The sequence below is a fragment of the Anas acuta genome, chromosome 2 (assembly GCF_963932015.1).
Source record: "Anas acuta chromosome 2, bAnaAcu1.1, whole genome shotgun sequence".
NCBI lineage: Eukaryota > Metazoa > Chordata > Aves > Anseriformes > Anatidae > Anas > Anas acuta.
In genome coordinates this window covers 24186164-24203004 of record NC_088980.1, presented here as the reverse complement: position 1 = coordinate 24203004, position 16841 = coordinate 24186164, and the positions used below count along the sequence as shown (strand labels likewise).

General features: G+C 39.4%; 1 long non-coding RNA gene across 3 annotated transcripts; it reads left to right on the top strand.

Moving 5' to 3' along the window:
• Window positions 1-422: 422 nt before the first annotated feature.
• Window positions 423-10424, top strand: LOC137852313 (uncharacterized). 3 transcript variants are annotated; one of them, XR_011093767.1, is made up of 9 exons: window positions 423-1041; window positions 1136-1557; window positions 1702-1812; window positions 2634-2727; window positions 6040-6225; window positions 6363-6415; window positions 8576-8634; window positions 9982-10038; window positions 10170-10424. It is a non-coding gene; the product is annotated as an uncharacterized lncRNA (long non-coding RNA). The 3 variants fall into 3 exon arrangements; XR_011093768.1 differs by having other exon boundaries at window positions 432-1041; window positions 1136-1332; window positions 10170-10419; XR_011093769.1 differs by having other exon boundaries at window positions 433-1041; window positions 1136-1226; window positions 10170-10419.
• The last annotated feature ends 6417 nt before the right edge of the window (window positions 10425-16841 follow it).

Sequence of the window (16841 nt, the reverse complement as noted above, 5' to 3'; positions counted from 1 at the left end):
AGGCACCAGCTCTGATGCTGCAGTACTGAAATGATCTGAGCATGACCCTGGAGGGAGCAAGCAGGCTTGACTTACCTGGGCACACATACATGTGCAAGGGGAGAAAGACAGCATGAATGCTGTGAATGAGGTTGTATTGCTGTCCCACTTGCAAATGCAGTAGTTTTTTAACACTGTGGCAGAGGATAAATGAACTGATAGAAGAGCACCAGAGTTTTCTCCCCTTGCTTTTGGTCTGTTGGGGCTCAAAGTTGGATATCCTCATTATATGCCATGATCCACCCCAGGCTAGCTGGTAACTCAAGCTGGTACAGGTAGTACCAAAGGGCAGGAGGCCAGGACCAGGACTGCTGCTGTGACCTGGCTGCTTCACACAAAGCTGCAGCCATTGCAGTGGCAGGGGAGAGCTGGAGGAGGATACCAATGGGCTGCTTTTGAAGGACATTTTGTGGGTTGCTTCGCTCAGGGCAGCACATCTCAAGGTTTACAGAGTAATTGTCGGGTAGAAAGGACTGTGCTGCTGAACACAAGTCAGTGTGGCTGGAAGAAAAAAAAATCTTTCTGGCAATCAGCACAGAGGTCACCCCTAGTGATGGATAAAAAATATATCTAATAATAACAATAATGAAACACTAGGTCTGCAGGGAGCACACAAACACCCCAGCACCAGGGATGACACACACACAGCATGCTTTGGGGGATGGAGGGGATGGAGAGATGACTGGAGTATTTCTTGAATTCTCTTCTCACCCTGTGGGTGTATGATTTTAACAAAACTAGTCTTCATTACTTTTCCTACATTCACATAAACATTATCTGCACAAGAATGTAAACAACTGTAAAAAAGTGGAATCTTGGAAGCAGGACAGCTCCTGAAGAGTGCCTGCTTTCTGAAAACATGCACTTGCACACAGTCCTGCAGCTTGGTGCTTCTGGCCTGGCCACTCTGCCAGTAAATTACTGTCTAGCATGCAGGGGAATGAGGGCCTCCAGTGCACCAGCATGGATGTTCCTGGCATCCAGGCTCTGATGAGAGCTCAGGTACCACCATAGCTCCCAGTACCCAGTGCCTACAAGTTTTTACATGAACTTATCATGTCTACATGATTCATCTTTTTTTTTTTTTTTTTTTCAGGCAGAGGAGTCTGCTTTCTGCTGTTTTCCAGGAAGCTGCATTAGCCTCTCTGAACCTGTCTCTGCTTTCCCCAAGCTTTGCTGAGATCCAGGTTGGTTAGTTCCAGCACAGAGCACTGCTCTTGGTTAGTTAACTGTGTCTGCCTGCTTTTTAGCCAGGATTCTTTCTGCGCTGGGCTAAGCAAGGATTCTCCAGAGGTGCCTTTTTCCATTCTTTTTTTCTCTTGTCCTCAGAAGTAACAGGATGTTGACATGGGTCCTACCTGTCAGGGTGAAGGAGCATGGGCTGTGGGAAGTGAGGACAGTGAGAAGTGGTGGTTGTTATTTTTCTGGTTTCTGTGGAAGAACAGGTGAAGTATTTCACTGCCTCTGTTTGGAGTTGTCATATTGAAAGTCTCCTTTCAGAACTTGGACAAAGTGAGGGTAGGTAGTTATTTTTCATCTTTTTTTTTCTTTTTCTTTTTTTTTTTTTCTTTCTGTTAAATCCTTGGTATTTCTACAGTATCCAAGCAGTGAATAGGTGGTTACTGTTGACCTGACTATCTAAGTGTGTCCTGTTGTTTTCAGGTCACAGAAGAGAAATTCACTGGGCTTTCAGAAAGCATTAGAGATGAAGAATATTTTAAGAACCCTATGGAACATGATGGGGGCAATTACAACAGAAAACACTTTAGTGATGTGGGTAACTAAAAATCAAGTAAGACAGTGATTTAGAAGATCAGATGATATTATTAACCATGGTAGTCATCTTCAGATATCACATCTGACATATAGAGCATGACCATCTATACCAGAGCAAAGAGCAAACTGGTTATGTCTTCTGATGCTAGAAATTTAATACAATGTTTCCTGTACCTTAAATTGTATTTTCAATCTGCTGTGCAAATGTACAATGCCTTCCACAAAATTAATTGTGTTTTTCCATTATTGTTGGGAAAGGCAAATGTTCATATTGTCCTATTCCTCTTGCTTTGTTGGCAATTCCCTACCTATATATTTTTCACTCACATGCAGGCTTATGCTGGGAAATGTTCCCCAGAAAGAGTTCACTGCTGAACCTCTGTGAGTTGTGCCTAGTAAAATGCTGAGATATGACCTTCACAAGACAGCACTGTGATGAAATAGCACCGAATATATTCTCTCAGCCCTCTTTGATGATGGTAGTAAATGTTCCTCTTGATATGTTCTGAAACCTGCAACTCTAGGCTAGGTCTTGATTGCACAAGGAGGCAACTGAATGAGGATTTCACCAAGTTTTCACAGTACTCTGTAACTGTTTCTTGTTAAGGGATGCTAGGGCTGTCATGGAAAAAATCAAGGGCACTGTAGAAAGAGACTGACTAGGAATCAGAACAGGATTAAAAACAGAAAAACAAAAAAAAAAAAAAAAAGAGAGAGAGAGCAGTGAGGTGAATCTTCTTTCAGGAACAGAGAACTAAATTATTGCAGTATACAGTAAAATATATGTAGTAAAAGTGTTTGATATGATCCTGTTGCAGGAGGAGAAACTACACAAACTGATAGTGGATCCATTGCCTTTGACAGCAAATATGGGTTGGTGGACACAAACCTGTATTCAGTTCCTCATACTGGGTAGGTAGCTTACAATATGCCATGACATATCTCAGCAGTTGCTTTAGCAAATGTTTTGCATACATCTTCATTCCTTTATGTGGCACCTTGAACCCTCCTCTTCTCTCTGAGATGGAGTTCACATTGACGTCTGCTTGGCTCCAGTCACAAGCTACAGCACAGCCCTGTGAATGCAGCCTGGCAGAGCTGATTTCTGGATCCACCAGTCAAAGAGGATGTGATGTTTAAATGACAATTCATGGCTGAGTGATCCAGGAATCAACATCATAATGTTTCACATGTGAGGCTCAACATTTACTAAAAAAAAAAATGAGAGCAGGTGTGGGGTCACAAGTAAAGAGGCTGGTCCCTATTGATGGGATGCAAAGGGGAGCAGGAAGTCCCACACATGACAACAAAGTCCACCTAGTTTGTCCACCAGGTCTTGTCCTGTATCCCATTGCAGTGTGGCCTCCAACTCATTCATATGAAGGGAGTGTGATAGTGTAGAAGAGGCACTGCGCAGTGCTGCTGCTCCCGGGGGTGGTGGGGAGTGCCCAGAGGGGGCTGAGGCTATTTTAACCTCTACCAAGCTACTTCAGGAGTGTGAGATGTGTGACTTGGTGCTGGTCCATGAAACCCTGACATTGTAAACAATCAAAAAATTTGGGAGAGAGGAAAATGAAATCTAATATTAACCACAATCAGCACTCAAAAAAATTCCTGTTGAGTATTATATGTGTACTAATGGTACTAATTATATGTGTACCATGGTACTAATCAATATTAAGATCTATTTTTCACTTTTTGAAGAGAGTTATTTTTACTAACACAGGGGTAAACAGTAATAGATATCTGCTTTTTTCATCTTAAAAGCAGTTAATGTAAAATCAGACTTCATTATCTATCAGAAATATACCTTTAAGTCTGTAGAATGTATAAATTAGTAGTATTACATTGCATTTTTCTTTTTCTTTTCTTTTTTTTTTGTTAATTTGGTTGACAGTCTATTGTGCAAGAATGCAGTGCAGTGATTAGTTTTGACTATAAATTGTTTCCCTCATCAGCATATATAATAAACACCTAAATATCCTATAGGTATTTAAATTTGTTTTAATCTGAATATGCTTTTCTTAGTATTACATACCTACTCACAGATGAAATCTAGGAGAAAGGAAAAAAAAAACTTACTCTAAAAGGTATTTGCTGGAAGGTTTTATAGCCTGTTTGGTAGCAGGTGAACAGCCATCAATATCAGCTGGAACAAAGTCAGAAGACCTGTAGCTCAGCAGCTGGCTGAGAGAAAGGGCAAGTCCTCATGGCTCAGAGTTTCCACTCCATGTCAAGCTCCTCATAATAAAATCCTTAGAATCCACCTGCTAAAGCCTTTGGTCTAAGAAACAGGCTTATAAAGCCTCTGACTTTGAGGTCTGCTTTCTGGGACTCAATCATATTATTTCATCCTCTGAAGGAAAGCTAACATTAGTGGGGCTTGGTGGTGGCTGTATTAAAGGACAGAGTGTGACCCGCTGGCTTAAAAAAAAAAAAAAAAAGAGGGAGGACTCTTCAAGTCCATAGCACCACTTGACACACTGAAGGGAATAAAATCATTGCCTTATGAAGTGAAATAAAAATTAGAACATTTTCACTGCAAGACCTATAAATCCATGTCCATGAACACATGCCTTATATTGAGGACTTACTTTGCAATAGTCTAGCAGTCCATTACTCTGTACTTGGTAGCTTGGACAGGTGAGATGTGCCCTCACTCTCTCAAACTTCTTGTTACAGATGACAGATCTTATTTGCAGCTGCTTAAACTTCTACTTTTTAACCACCTGTAAGCATTGAAAAAAATCATGCTTGGTGTCTGATTCTGGCTGATTTTCTAGGAGAAACTTCCAGCAAAAGAAATTCTCCTGGCTCCAAGAATGAGGTTGGGGGTGAAAAGAACACATTGTATTGCCCATGTGGGCCCAGGAGGGACTAGTTCAGGTAGGGACTGGGAGGCTCAGCAATGCAAACTGCTCCAACTGCCAGCTCTGCAACTTTAAAGCCCCAGCATGAGAGAGCATACTGGATAAAGAAGTCCTTCCCACGACTCCAGCTGCTGGCTGTATCACTTCTGGCTAATGAGAGGCAGAAGCAGAAGAGGAAGAAGACAAGTGGCAGGAGATGGCAGCAAAGGTGCCATAGATAAGCAGGGGGGAAGGATGAAAGGGGAGCACTAGTTTGTAAGACACTTTCCCCAGCATAGGGCCTGAGACCTGAGCCTCAGTCTGCTATCAGCAAATACCTGTGAAACCACTGATAAAACCAGCATGGCAGTCATTTCAGGAGATGGCTCAAACACTGCGCTATTGCCATCGGTTGCTTCAAATCACTTACTATCAGAGACCTGGAGCTCTCGTCCTTTCTGAGATGGTCAGGAGAGACTGTTCTCATGCAAATGGACATGTTCAGCTTTGCGTTGTTTAAAAAGGGAGCCCTAAGAAATTAAAATACTATTAAAAGTACCCTAAGATTGCATAGTCAGGCACTGAAAAGACAGGAAATACCAGACTTGGGTTGTGAGGTGCACCTGCCTTTGTTCTCCTTGTACCCATTTAGTAGGATATGACTCCAACAGAAATGACTACATACTCATTTTTTCTGTGGGAACCCTGACTCATTCAGAGCAGAGGATGGACATTACTCAGAGTATGAAAGCTGGTGAATGGATGTGTGGCTGTGTGGGACTGCTTCACCCAGATGTGGGAAATGTGTCCTGGGTTACACATGGGGCTTCAGGATGGTTTCAGTCTATGGTTCTCATTTTCCACGTCAGGCCTGGCATGAATCACAAATGCTTTCTATTGCAAAAGAAGTTACAGAAAGCTGCTTTCTTCACATATGAATTTTATGATAATGTTAACTGTTGTATAAGCTGGTTCCCATGTTTTTGTAGGGAGAGGTGAGGTTTTGGTGAGATCAATAGAGAGAGGTGGCAAAATATCATGAGATATTCAGGAATACAGATGCTTCAGGAATACAGATGCTTGCAGCCTGAAACAGAAGTAGTAGAAAGTAAGTAGAGCTGTGATCTAAAGGGGAGAAAACAAGGAAGAATTACATTGTTAAAGACTGTCATGGGGAATACTGTCAGAGGCCAGGGTAAAGTCAAACGGAGCATACTCTGGCATTGTTTTTTTTTTTCATGCCGAATGCTTGACCTTGTAGGCACATAATTTAGAGATCAGCACGTTAAAGTTAGGTATAAGAAAATACCAGAGTCAGATACAGAACAATCTACTTTCTATTCAATCACTTTTTTTTTTTTTTTTTTTAATTCAGCTCAGGTTATAATGGCTGAAATACATTGAAACATTGATGAACTCCATATGGCTTGCTCTATGTACAGAAAACAGCTTCAGCTGAAACTGTTTTCTACCCAAGAAGCAAAGAGCAGCTGGGAACTGCAGAGTGCTCTCATGTCCCATTTGAAAGATAGCTCTTTCTGATCAAGATCAAAAAGTTTTGGTAAGGGAATTTAAAAATGTATAGTTATTAATCCTACTGTTTGTTAAAATAAAACAGACTTTCAAATCTTATTCTTCTAGCATTTTTCTGAAGCTTATTAATTTTATTTATTTATTTATTGTATTTATTTATTGCAGAGGAAGATAAAGAATCAGGAGGAAATGCCAGTGAAGAGGCAAAATGAAGGAAGGTAAACATTTTGCCTGTAAATGTTCCTAAAGTTTAGACCCTCACAAAAACTGTAACTTACCAAATCAGTCTTAATTGCACAGTTTATAACAGAGAGCACTTAAATGGTTTCCCAAAAGCATGAATGTAACACCCAAAGTATTGAAGAGTCTTCTAGACCCCGTTCCTAGCTCTCAATCCTGGATCTCGGAAACCAGAGCATGAAAAGAAAGCAAATGCAGGAACACTAAGCTTAAACAAACAAACAAACAAATTACAAACCATGTGCTACTTTCTTACTCTACATACCTTGCTTCTGTCATACAAATACAGGTAGTATCTTGCTAATATGTGTGTGCTTGCATTCAAATAAAAGAACAGGTCGCGGAAAAAGGCCCTAGATATAGGAGGCGCTCTGATTGCTAGTGTTATTTCTACAATTGTAGTAGCATTCATTTTAGCATTAAAGTTTTCTAGGTGTAAAATAATTTCATCTGCTCTCTCGAGCCTGACAAAGAAAAAAAAAAAGACAAAATCAGAAAGCTACCAATCACTTTTTCCTAACACTTTCACTCAGAAAACATTAGCAAGGTGTGTTATTTCATTTTTAATTGGGATTCTTCTAAAAACAAAAAACAACAAAAACAAACAAAGAAAAAACCCACAAACCCACACTTAATATGCTTATCCCGAAAACATATTAATTTGTATGACTTGGATTCTTTCTGCAGCTGATATTCTCTTTAATCAGAAATACTGCACAGAATCAAAGAAAAAATGCTGATTTATATTTTATTGCTCATGTTTTATCTTTCTCACTTGCATAAAAGACCTATTTTCTACACTTTTAACAGATCTTAATTTGAATATGTTAACACATATTCGTATGCCTATTCTACATACAAATATTTTGTATAAGTATAGAACAATGCCTACACATATATGCATAGACATAAATATGTAGATATACAACTTTCAATTATTTTTTAAAATACATCAAAGAAAATCACTATTGTTATCCACCAGCTGTGACCAGAACTGTCTCTTTAACATGCTGCATTTAATGAGACATTATGTTAGTGTTTCTTGCTTTTTGTGTTTCTCAGGGAAGAAAAAAAAAAAAAAGTTTAAATCGGTAAGGGAATTATGTAAATAATATACCAACCCTGATGAAACAGCAATTATATACCTCAGCAGCTGCGTACATCCATTTATGATAGATGATTAACTAGCAAATTGTTGGCATATTTGTTTTATGGAGCATTTGGCAATTTAACTATTAGCTATGAAGGTTTAGCCAAAAGTCATTAAAATGCTGAGACTAGTATAGATCACAGCTGGTGCTGTTTTAGCGAACTTATAAAAACATCAATATGTAAGCACTACCTTAAAGTGAAGGACTCCATCCACAATGGGGAGTTCAAGTGGTGTGACCAGATACTATGCTGGGCACCTCATCCAACCATTCCATGGTTTGTAGACATGCAGAAGACCTGAGTTTTGGGTTCTTGTTCTCTTTGAGGGCGATTTGAACCCTAACACCTATGTCACAAAAGCTATCTTATCCATTTGTCCTGCTGATATTCTGCTAGGAGGAATACCTCTGCATTAGACCAGAATACAGGCACAAGTTTAGAAAGCCCATAGAGCTTCACAGGTCTTGGCTTTTACAGGCTTCGATTCCAGTTCCACTTTGATGGATATCTAATATAAATCTCTTGCAATGTGGGTTTAAATCTGTTCAGAAAGGAACCTGCATCTTGGATCCCCACAGTCTGGGTAAGTGCAATGACAAGGAAAGAAGAGCAGACAGATAACCCCTTCCAGTAATGACTGGAGTGGCTGAAGACATTGTCGTCTTACCGGTAGAATTTAATTGTGAATTGTTCCTTTCTGTTTTCAATGCCAAACAAAGAGAGATTCAAGCTGTAGAAGCAGACTTTGTACTAAAGATGGAGATTTATATGTATTTTCTTATACTGCATGCTGTTGCAAGCAGCTGAAAAACGTTATCTATCAGCTGTAGATACCTGAAAAGATTGTGGGTTGCTTTGAAGGTAGATAAGTTTAGGTTCTGGAAAAGAACTGTTAACTGAAGTGAGCATTGCTACCCATCTGGGGGTTTAAGACTTGTCTGAAGGCTTTTTTTTTTTTTCTTTTTTTTTTTTTTTTTCTTCTTCAGGGGAACAATGAAGATTCCAGTTCTTCTATTACTGTACTTCATGTTTTACATAAAAACAGGTATTGTGCATTTTTTAAGTTAACCACATGTCCCCGTGCTTTGATGTAGGAGGTGCTGATGCTTTGTCATCCACTCTGTTGGCTTCCATCTTCTCTCATCCCTGACTCTTCACTGGCCCACTTTCCCCGAGTCACTTTCTCCAAGCACTATGATGCAAATGCAACACTTGTTGCCAGACACAGACCCACAGCATGCAGGAGCAGAAATAAGGACAGGAGGCTTTCCCCCTGTCAGTCCCCTGCATGTCTGCCCTTTATCTGGACCTAGTCAAACCCAGAGCAAATGTTGATCTGTTGGTGCTGCTACACAGGGATCATGTAGCTCTAGCTGTTAATTACAGGCAGAAGACTCACTAGTTAGTGGAGAAAGGCGGGCATCAGAGTAACTTCACGTGTAGCTGCAGCTGCACTGCTGTGCATATATAGGTATACATTACAGCTACACCCTGCCTGCTTCTCCTATGCTGTCATTGTGCCTACTCTCCCCTGCCCTCTGCCTACCCTGGTCTCATCCCTCGAGAAAGAAGCCATGTGAGCTCCTTTTTTAACATTTTTAACTTATTCTTTTTGGAGGTCTGAGACAAAACAGAAATGAGCTTATGATGCTGAAGCCACACTGGTTCACCAAATTAGCCCGCTTCAGCTTAATTTTGCTGTAAAAGTAAGCAGAGGAGATTAAACAGCAAATTGCACCTCGCCAAAAGTCCACTGTCCTTTTTTATTTATTTATTTTTTCTTTTATATTTTATTTTAAGAAAAATAATTATATTTTTCTTGTGTTCTTCTTCACTTATTTCATCATCAGCCTTTCCAACATCAGAGTTAACCTAGAAGATTAGTGAGGAATTAGATAAGTATGTTGTTTTCTCTGTTTGTGAAACACACTTTCCAGGAACAGTATTCCCTTCTGTTTCTCTTCTCTCAAATTTCCTTTTAGCCTGTTGCTATGCTTGTGCTGTGTGTATGCACTCAGTTTACACCATAAGCTGCTTACAGCAAGGAGGCATTACTTGTACTCTTCTATGCAATTTTGTCACTATGGACGTAGCAACCCACTCAAATGATCTTCATTATACAAGCTATGAGGGGAGATGAGTAATGCATCACATCAATCATAACTCCCTAGTGAGGTGAGGGCTATGCTTTGGAGACAGGCTATAATCTGTTCAAGTGAACTTGATGATATGTGGCTATTGTTGAGAAATAGGGAAAGAAAAATGAAAAAGAAAAAAAAAAGGAAAAAGAAGAAAGAAAATAAAAAAGAAAAAAAAATGGGGGAAAAAAAGAAAAAGAAAACTTGCATAAATCACACAAGCTATGATGGGCTTTTTTTTTTTTTTTCTGAAGGTGGAAGAATAATTTTCCCCTTTAACCTGCTGTGTGGCTTTCTGTGAGATTCATCAGGTAAGACGTCTGTCTCGCATGGTGCAGGGGGGTTGGAAAGCACTGTGGGATACGCTGCCACAATAGATTCATCTAAAATGTCAGATGAACCAAGTCCAGGCTTTCCCACATTCTCATTTTTCCTTACTCAGTGCACAAGAGGATGGTGAGGAAGAAAGCAGGAGGAAAATCTGCTTGAAGAGTTGCCTTCCTAAATTAAGTGGGATAAAGAGGTGACCTGAATTTGTTTGCTTGTTTTTAAATAAAGAACTCATGAAATCTTAAAAAGAAGCTTTTGACTGTAAACAGTGACTTTGCCTATTTAATGCATCTTAAAAGACTTACTCTGCCTCCTTCCACCTTCAGATGACAGGGAGGCTTCCCAGGGAATACATGCAGGGATGTTGCGTTCCTCAGGCTCTGAGCTTTTGGTGGCTTAAATAGTTTCTAGCCCTTCTGGCTAGAAAGAAAACCCAAAATATAAAAGTGTTCTCATGCTTTCTCAACCGTTTTAATCTACTTGTGCGCTTATGGGGGCTAAATGAAGTGCTGATTAAAGACATTTTGCTCCTAGCCTCTGCTTTTGAGAGAGGAGTGTTCACATCTGAGTCACAACTCTCCTGCAGTCATACCCACCGGTTGCCCATCCCTGGCTCTCCCCTTGCCACCCCATGAGTAGGTGTGCTCTGAGCAAGAGGTGCTGCTGGTTCACCATCTCCTGCCTTTCTTTGCCTTATTGTCACAGTCCGGACATTTACCTCCACAATTATGGGAAAATGAGAACCTCCAAGTGGGAAACATTAGCACTACCTAGCTACTGTCTCCCTCTCCCTCTTCTCTCTCCATCTCCAACCCAGCATATTGTACTGCTTTTTCAGATGGTACAGTCACTGGCACCAAAGATAGCATGAACTGATTGTCTGAACTCGGAAGAGAGCCCTAAAACCTTGTTGTTTCAAAATGGCATATTTTGATGCTTTTTATTTGCCTTCTGGGTTTGAGTTTTTAGAGTCATGCCAGTGATTGCAATCATGAAGCCTGCATTTTTTTCCTAAAACGGGACCTCAGGCTGCCATTAATGGTTTCTTTCCACAGATGAGGCTTTAAGAAAAATATCAAACATTTTAAGACTCATAATAAAATCTTGAGAACTGTCAACATTTTATGTCATTGGCTCCCTTGCTCTCCTCATCTCTTCCTGCCTTGAAAAAACAGTTCATTCATGTCAGATAAGAGAGCCAGGATTCATGATATCCATCCAAAATTGGAGTGCAGAAACACATTTTGCAGCTCAGGCCAATCTCATCTCACAATCTTTAATAACAGTTCCATTTTAGAGCATTTGGAGAGTAGAAAATTAAGAGTAAACAGCAATATTTTCTCATGATAAAAAATGCAGCCAGGGCCCAAAATATACTTTTACTTTGGAGGGGCCTCCTTTAATGCACTCTAAAGCTTTGGAGGTGACTATATGGTAGAGTGAGCTGTAGTCCTACTGAGTGAGGTGCAAGATACCAAAGACATCATTTTAGTTTAAATTGGAAATATGGTTGAGGCCATTAGTTACTACAATAATAAAAATAAAAAATCATATTGCTTTTGACATTTTTTTAATGAAATGTCGTCTTTTCAATGAGATTTTTTGTAACCTGAAATTACAACAGAAAAAAATATGGTTTTGAGAGCAGCCATCTGAATTTTCCTTGACAGATCAAAATTCTGAAAACCAAAACCAATTTCACTACATTTTTGTGAGAAAATCTTTGAAGTGTGTGAGTGTATGTATACATGAGTGTATGTATGTGAGTGTATGTATGAATTGATCCTGTTTGCCATTTTATTCTGCAAATAAGAAAAATAAAGCATTCCTTTATTGCTGTGATGGGAATGCCACAGGTCTGCAACTGAAGCTGAGAGTCCCACCGTGGCAGTCACCAAAAGAGAAAAGTCTGCTCCTGCTCCAGGACACGTACAAACCCAGATGTCAATTACAGGAGAGAGAAATGAGTCAGGGTGATGAGGTCACATTAGAAAAACAGAGTTTAGCAGAAAAACAGGAGTCTCAGCCTGCCACAAGAGCTTTTTTCAGGGTGATGTAATTTCTATTAAATGGCTTGAAATTAAGTTATTATCCAGTACTGTGCATACCCCAAAATATTGACATGTATGATGTTACGTAGTTTTGCCAAAGAGAAGAAATATTCAAAAATAATTATGATATCTCAAAATACTGTGATTTGTTTTAATGGATACAAGTACTGTGGTTTCCAAGGTTTTCAACATTTGAAAGAACATTTGCAGACCTTTTTTGAAATAACTGTCCTTGAGTATAGAAGATAGTCCCCTCTTTTTTACAATTAACTGAATATAGCAAGTACATCACCATAAAACTTTGAAAGCATTGGGATCAACTTATTGTTTGACAAAGCTAAAGCAAGAATGGTAATCAATCCCTTGGCAATGGAAATTTTAAATTTAAAATAAGCTTTAACAAAGCCTTTGAACCTTCAAACACTTTATCCTTAAGAAATTAATGGGTCCCTGTAGAAGTCTTATTGCCTTTTCTGTTGCAGTTATATATACTTCAATTACATTAATCAACAATGCAACCAAAAAAAAAAAAAAAAAACCAAAAAAAAAAAAAAACAGATAAGAGACCAGGCTCCTGGAAAAAAAATCTCCCATGCTTCTTTGCTTCTTCTTCCCCTTTTCCCCCCTTTTTGGACTCGAGTTGTTTCTTGGAGTTCCTCAGAAAAATAAATAAATAAATAAATATGGATGTTCTCATTTTTAAACTCTGTTTATTTCAGCTTCAGTCTGCTGTCATAATTACACCTCTCTACACTCCGACCTATTCCCCTCTCCAGCAATTTGTGTTGACTGCCGCAACACCTATGGATGAAAGCAGCCCTACGTGAGAGGTTTCATTCTGCTGCACTTGGAACAGCACTGAAGAGTCCTTCAAATGTTTCTCTCTTTTAAAGGCAATTGCAACTTTATGGAACGTTTTCTTTTTCCTCTTAGGAACAATTACAGTTGTGGTCCCCAAGCTGCCATGCCAGCCTCTGCCTTTGGGCAAAAATGAATATATTTTTCATGTTTCACTACATCAAAAACTCCTAGAAGTGACCTTCCTTGTTACAGGTATAGCTTGTGGCTGCCTTTTTTGTGTCTACTCTTAAATCCCATCATAGTTATAGTTTCAGTCCAGCTCGGCTTCTCCCAAACATGAAAAAAGAGCCTGTGTGAACTGTTGACACTGTTTTCCCCTCTCAGTTCCTTTGCTCTCCTTAAAAACCTAAAGCCTAAAAATAAATGTCTTCAGCTTCAGCCCTCCATTTGGTGTCTCCTCACACAGCTTTGTAAGGAGCTCATACTCACCATCCAACATTATTTTGTTATTCCTGTGATGTTTAGCTGAGCTCTCTGCTAGCATTACCTGGGAGCACAGCCATGTAGAAGCTGCATGTCTATTAGTATTTGTACTATAAACGTCCTACTTAAGGGGTTTATATAACTCAGAAGTAAGAATTTGTTTTTGGCTGAAACTCATTACCTCTCAGCCAAAAAGCAGAATTTTGTTTAATTTGACATAAATAAAATTGATGTGCTGTGGCAGGCCTATTTATACCAAGGGAAGGGCTCTTGTGTTTAGATCAGCTTCTCCAGATACCACGTGAGGATTGCTGTGCTGGCAGAAAGTCCACAGCATCAGGTTGGAATTTGTGTAGTCTCTGACACAGATAGGTGAGGAGGTAACTAATGCAAAGTGAGGCACAGAGACCAGTACAGAGTGATTTACCATATCCCTCCGTCCCAGTTCTACACAGGCTGCAAGAAGACCAAACAATGACGTGTTATGCCCCAGTGCAGTAAAGGCAAATTTGGCATTTTCTTCGTCTACCATATAGAAATAATTATTTGTTTGTAATTGCAAATAACTAGCTGGCAAGGTGGGCTGATCACTTTACAGCAAGTCACAGCACAGCCACTGAATTGTGAATAGCAAAGTGCCTGGGAAGATCATGGTACAGATTCTCTGTGAAGTTATGTTAAGGCATATGGAAGATGGGAAGGTGATTTGAGACAGCCAGCACAGCTCCACCAAGGGATGAATGATCAGAGGGCTAGAGTACTTCTCCTATGAAGACTGGCTGAGGGAGTTGGGGTTGTTCAGCCTACAGAAGAGAAGGCTCCAGGGAGACCTTATAGCGGCCTGACAGTACCTAAAGGGGGCTACAGGAAAGCTGGGGAGGTACCTTTTGCAAGGGCATGCAGGAATAGGACAAGGTGTAATGGCTTTAAAGAGAAAGAGGGTAAATTTAGATTAGGTATAAAGAGGAAATTCTTTACTATGAGGGTAATGAAGCACTGGAACAGGTTGCCAAAAGTGTTGGATGCCCCCTACACAAGGGCAAAGATCCTCCGAAGGGATCTCTAAAGTTTCTTTTCTACCCAAACCAGTCTATAGTGCTGTGATTCTATGAACTTCAGCCTCGACTGTAGTGGGTGTAATCACCCTGAAGCCGGAGAGTGGGGGGAGAAGGAAATTCCTCCTGTGCTGTGATTCCATTTGTATAACTGTGTACAGTACAGTTTTGATGATTTTGAAATGGCCCAATTTATCTGAAATGAATGCTTGCATGTTCAGAATTCTTATGTTTCTACCTTTCTGCTTTCCTCTGCAATAAGCTTACATAATTTGCTTTGTAAGTGTGTTCAACTTTCGGAGATGTGTCTTTACTGAATTTGTCTAATGTTTAATAAGACATGCACATACAAATGTCTTTTAAACCATGATGAAAAGACCTGTTAATACAGATTGTTAAGTTAGTTCACTGAACTCATTGAAAATAACAGTAACAGACTGGTTGTGAAATGAAATATCTTGTTTTGCTTCCAAGGAAATTGCAGAAACAATTTTGTGGTTGAAATAATTATGGATATGGGTGTGTTTTATATAACATGGGTACTTAATTGCTGCATTTAAAGCACTCTGACTTTTTTAAAAGTACTTTTATTTATAATAAACTTCTGCATGTCCAAAATTGGTTACAGCAGTTTCAAAAACTGTAGACAAAATACATAAGACAGAGCCTTGAAATTCACACCACTTCACAAATGAAGCCATCCCGAGATGACTGCTGATGACAGTTCTCCCAAGTTCATTTGAATTTCTGTAGCATTATAAAAAATTAAGTAAAATTCTTGGCCTCATTTTTATGCCTTAATATAAAATTTCTGACATGGTAGTCTGCTCGATTTACAAGCAGAAACCAGTGGCTATCTGTAAAGAGTAACCAATTTCTGGTTTCTGTACCCCTTTCTGGATATAGAAAATAAACTATGAAGTAGAAAATAAGCTATTAAGTAAACACGTAATGGAGAACATCGCAGGCAACCTAAATCCTAATGGCTGGAATGTCAAGTGCTGGGAAGACCTAGGCTTGCTTGGTGGCAGTGAATTACTGAATGTTGTCCAGAAATCTATAGAAGAAGCAGATAATGCAGAAAAAATGTAGGCCAATAAGGACTCATGCCATTTGCAGCAAAGAAACATTCTGAAGCATTAACATTGTCATGGACATCAAGAAACAAGTTCAGTTTTACTCCATGGGCATAACAGTGAGCAGAAACCTCCCAGAGGAATTGACATTGAGAAAGGTACTCACCAGTAACTAATTCCCCCAGCACATGATACACAAAGAGACACAGCACCTACATGAGGCACAGTTTTTGATCCATTGCAGAGTTTCTTGGGGAGCTCTGGAGTAGCAGATCAGACAAAACATTCAAAAGGAAATTAGATAACTGACAGCGAGATCACGAATGAGTAAATGGAGCCCAAAACCTTCTGGGAAGAACCAGAGAGGAGAGCAATGCAGTTCCTGTGCTTTGTAACGGAGAGAATGTGGAGCAGGGTAGAAGAGAGATCTTTGTGGCTCTGTCTGGGTTTGAAAAAAAGAAGTATTAACCTGTCCAGAAGGTGAATTACAGGCAAATCAAGAGCTCACAGAGCATTCACTCATCCTGGGCAATATGGGGTAATTTGCTAGACCTTGACACAGACGCAAGACTAGATTCTGACCAGTGCAACTTCCTGGGACTTTGATGCAGTAATTTATATGACAGATTTATGGGGGAAGCAAAAGAGCAATTTAACATCTTTTCTTATCTCTCTCCTGCTTGACTGGCATTGCACACATCTCCCCCACTTCTCCAGTTCATCTGAGACTCAATCCATCACCAATTATGTGTACATAAATCAGGGATGAGATCAGAAGCAGAGCCTTTGTATAAAGAAAAATCTCCTTTTACTGCTTAAGCAATAGCAATAATTAGCAATAAGATTAACCCAAAGTCGTATGTACAGATTACAATAATATAGTGAAACACAGATTTTGGATCTAAAATTTGAGAGTTATGATACCAAACCTACTAGAGAAATAGGAGTCTTAAAAGAAAGGACAATGGTGGTTTAAGCTACTTCTTTGACAGTTCCTCTGTCTTATTACAAAGCACTGGAACTGGTCAAAGAATGTGATTTGACCTTCTGCTTTCTTCTGTGTAGAAAATTTTCTTTTAAAAGGGAACAAACTCTTTCCTTCCCCCAATGCCAAAAAAAATATATACATATATATATCTTTTTTTGTTTGTGTTTTCTGTTTTGTTTTGTTTCTGAAACTGACAGTTATGCTGTTGTGCATTTCTACTTGCTCCTGTTTTTTGCCCTAGACTACCTAACATTCAGCAATTTTTCAACATGGCTTCAAGAAAGTTGCAGAAAGAAGAAAAAAGAAAAAAGAAAGAACTGCAAATGCTTT